This window comes from Anneissia japonica, unplaced genomic scaffold (assembly GCF_011630105.1).
Source record: "Anneissia japonica isolate Jap-2015-1 unplaced genomic scaffold, ASM1163010v1 scaffold6305_len51955_cov117, whole genome shotgun sequence".
Lineage (NCBI taxonomy): Eukaryota > Metazoa > Echinodermata > Crinoidea > Comatulida > Comatulidae > Anneissia > Anneissia japonica.
Window position 1 is genome coordinate 40743 of NW_022723758.1, and position 4676 is coordinate 45418.

General features: G+C 33.2%; 1 long non-coding RNA gene across 1 annotated transcript; it reads left to right on the plus strand.

Moving 5' to 3' along the window:
- Positions 1-6: 6 nt before the first annotated feature.
- LOC117112374 lies at positions 7-2528 on the plus strand. Its single transcript, XR_004446029.1, has 3 exons — positions 7-542; positions 1962-2033; positions 2434-2528. It is a non-coding gene; the product is annotated as an uncharacterized LOC117112374 (long non-coding RNA).
- The last annotated feature ends 2148 nt before the right edge of the window (positions 2529-4676 follow it).

Here is a 4676-nt window from a genome sequence, read left to right on the forward strand (position 1 = left end):
GATCTTCGCCTGTATCCTGGTAGGTCTATGTGGTCTAATGGATATGATACTCGCCTTGCAGTTTGGAATCTCACCAGAGACACGTTTTCATACAACTATTTTAGATTGATACGATTAAATATACAATCATTTTTTGTTTGTTTTTGTTTTGTTTTTTTTGGAAAGCTATCCATTTACAGTAGGCCTATCATTAAAACAATAGGCCTATACGTATTGTATGCTAAGGATGCAAGAAAAGTATATGACCTGGGTAAAGAAAATCCCCCACGTCTCCTTCTGCAGTGCCGCCATTACTGTGAACTCTCTTGGCTCAGAAATCGACGCGGAAATGGTTCCAATTCGTGACCTGGTAAGTCATTATGAATACATTTTGATAGCAATAACGTATTTTATTGTGACGTAGATCCGTTTATTACTGCTGTATGAGTATTAGCTTACAGTCGAACGAGCCAATCATTGTTCAACACGTTCCTCAACACAACGCAAGCACAAATCGACACTACAGTAGGCCTACATTTCCGAAGACCATTTAGTTTTAAAAGGTACGTATATTTTATTAAACGGTTACTTGCTTTGGACTATAACTATATTAACACTTCATTGAGAAGGTTTTTGAAATACACTCCCAAAAGATTGTAGACAGGAACATTTACTATCTAAACATCGTTTGCCGCACCCACTTCCGTTACCTTTTAGGTCGATACCAGAAACGGGATTAAGCAACGGTTCCTATTATGTGAATAGATACCCAGCATTAGATTTAGAGCGGTAGGGGAGAACGGTAGGGGGATGTCATTGTAGAGGGTGGGAAGTGTATTTGTCCGTCGATGCCTGCCGATATGCGCTTCCCATCTCCTTCTCTGAGAGGTCTGGACTTATAACTTGAATATAGGTCCGCTGTACCGTATTATCATGCGCGTTTTACCTGTAGTTAAAGACCGCCTAGATTAAAACGGTATCACTGACATATCCAAATGATCTGGTAGAAATTAACAGTATAATTTAGTAAACAGAGGAACTGGTAAAATACTTTAATAATTAGTTAATTAAATAATAATAAAATATATCCGTGGACTCGCCCCAAATGGGCGTCATCAGGTGTGGGTATGTACCTTGTACCGTACCGTACCTTGTTGTAGTTTCTTCTGGAAGCTGACGAGAGTGGTTTAGGCAAAGGTTTCCATTTTATTTTATTATTTTATTTTATTTATTTCCAGGCAAGACAATACAGTACAATAGATAAGAGAAACAAATGACAAAAACAAAAAGCCTGAGGATTACCTAAAAGCGAACTTAATCACTATCTAAAGGCTCTCCAAAACATTAAAAAGACAAACATTAAAGGCAGGCTCAGGTCGACACGGAACTGAAAGGAACTCAACTCAACTCAACTCGTCGACATGAGATAAAGTGCAAGACACTTTATCTGCTTTGCCTCTCTTCACCCAGGAGTATAAATGATGCGGTTACATGCCCCTGCGCTGATTATCAGCAGCAACACTTAGCATGTGGATCCAACGACCAGGGAAAAAGAACTTCAGCGCTTCGTAATTTTAATTTTGTGGAATTAATTAATTACATCTAGAATGCAATCATTTATTATTTTATCACTTTTATTGATTTTTTATGATTATGGTTATTATATGCTTATTATTTTATTTAATTATCATTGTAATAGTTTTTTTTTACTATTATAATGATTATTTTCACTCACAATGTGACTCTGATGATACAATATTTTTCTAAATTTATTACCGTATGTGTTCAACTGAATGATTTGTAGAGGCACACAGGAACTAAAATCGGAATAATTCAAAATCACGTGACGAGGACAGCCAATCATGTAGCTTGTGAATATTCGCTATTTTGTTCCTACAAGTTGTTCGAAAATTGTAAAGTTTGTATATGCTAGGTTTTGACTTATTCGTTCTAATTAAATAAGGCTGTACCACTATTCACAGATATTTCACTATTCGACACGATCAATACGAACGTCACAAACCATCGATAACCATGGACCTTCTAGAAGATCAGTGAGTACTGTATTATAATAATTTTACAAACTCTACCCGACGATGAGTGAGTACTCTAGTGTAATAATTTGTATCAAGTAAACATTAAGTAAACGAGCTAATATAATTATAATCTTAAAAGGAGTACAATTATGTACTGACAGACACATTAAAAGTTGTTATTGTAAAGAATTTAATTATAATTGTGATTACTGAAGTATAGTTATTTTGTTTTGCGAAATATCATTAACATGTTATTAACTATTTTTGAGTGATGAGGATAACAGCTGTCTCTTATACACATCTGTATAACAGTGATGTAAAAAATTATTATTCATGAGAAACCTGGTTTAGTCAACTCTATTTACAATGACATTGTAAGAAAAAGAATTCATACATTTCCTTGCTTGTTATGTCACAGAAACAAATTAGTACAGGCTATAGAGAGAGAGGACTGGCCAGCAGTAACAAACATTCTTGAAAATGAACCTCATCTTATTGAAACGCAGGATAAGGCAAGTACTAAGTTAAATTTATGAAGTGATTTTCTTAATTTCAGAATTTTTAGTGAATCATATTTTTAAAATAAGATACAGTTCCAACACAACACAAAGCTCTCAATTATTTGCACAAAATATGTGTACCTATTTTCTGGGATTTTTATGATTAAAAAAGATTAATCTGCCATACAGAATTGAAAACAAAATTGTCATTCTCTTTAATTAAAAAATGTGTGGCTTAATCATCAAAACGTCCGCGAAGACTCTACTGAGATCTAAATAAATCGGTCTAGCGCCCTCTCTAGTTCAATATATGTCGTACAAATTGTAATGCGTTTACTGTATAATTTTATGTAATGTATTATTGCGCTTTACTTACTTAGTCAAAATTTATAATAAATTTATTTCATTTTTCTTCATTTCAAATGTCCCACATAAAATAATTAACAGCCATTGTATAGCTTTAATCGAAATTGTCTCGCATTTATAGTAATTGTCTCGCATTTCTCTATTGTAGCGCCTTAGATCTACTCAGAAGTTTTAGTGTGTAGGCCTATACCAATGAGTGTTCATATTATAGACTAAAATATTGGTGAAAATAATTTATTTAACATAAATGGTGTTTTACTGTAATCAGAGAATTTAGAATAAGATATTGATAAAGATACAAAATCAACGGATTAAATCAATAAAAAAAAAAAATGAAATGCCCTTCCATGCTGAAATTAACCAACCATGAAGAGATGTTTATTTACTAATAATAAATAAAACAATATTGATGGTTTTTATACAGACATTTATTATTATTTAATTTAGCCATGTTTGGTGAATAATATTTGGCCATCTCATAGGCGAGGGGTCTATTTTGGTGTTTTTGTCTTCAAACCATTATTCTAATATTGTAACCAATATTATTACTTAACTTAATAAATGGTAAAATTATCTAACGCTGAACACAGCCCGGTATTTAGGTTTCGGGGATTGAAAATATCTTTATTATGAGCATTTATTACTATCCTCTACCATTCACACTGTACTAAAGAAATATCAACATTTCCACAATAATTGCATTTTATAAAGGAAGTTCTCGTTTAAAATGCACCATGCTCAATTAAACCACATTGTCATTCTTGTTAAGTACAAGCCGTGTGGCCAATATACATTTTATTTATATTTGGCCTACAAATTAGTTTGTTAGTTGATAAACTTCCGCATTGATAAGTTTCCCTGATAACTAAAAAAACGAGTCTAGCGCCCTCTGTAGTTCAACAATATTTATTTGAACTTGCACTTTTACGATATCGATGGCATTCAATATCAAAGATGTGTATAAGAGACAGCTTATAACTTGAATATAGGTCCGCTGTACCGTATTATCATGCGCGTTTTGCCTGGATAGTTAAAGACCGCTTGGATTAAAACGGTATCACTGGCATAGCCAAATGATCTGGTAGAAATTAACAGTATAATTTAGTAAACAGAGGAACTGGTAAAATACTTTAATAATTAGTTAATTAAATAATAATAAAATATATCCATGAGCTCGCCACAAATGGGCGTCATCAGGTGTGGGTATGTACCTTGTACCGTACCTAGTTGACGAGAGTGGTTTAGGCAAAGGTTTCCATTACATCTATAATGCAATCATTTATTATTTTATCACTTTTATTGATTTTTATGATTATGGTTATTAGGCCTATTATTTTATTTAATTATCATTGTAATAGTTTTTTTTACTATTATAATGATTATTTTCACTCACAATGTCTGATGATACAATATTTTCTAAATTTATTACCGTATGTATTCAACCGAATGATTTGTAGAGGCACACAGGAACTAGAAGCGGAATAATTCAAAATCACGTGACGAGGACAGCCAATCATGTAGCTTGTGAATATTCGCTATTTTGTTCCTACAAGTTGTTCGAAAAAGTAAAGTTTGTGTATGCTAGGTTTTGACTTATTCGTTCTAATTAAATAAGGCCTGTCTCTTATACACATCTAGATGTGTATAAGAGACAGCTATTATTTCCTGGGGGTTCGCCTGTATCCTGGTAGGTCTGTGGTCTGATGTATGATACTCACCTTGCAGTTTTGAATCCCGAGAGACACCTTTTTTCATATAACTGAAATAAGGGAACTTTTCATTGATGGGCTATGAT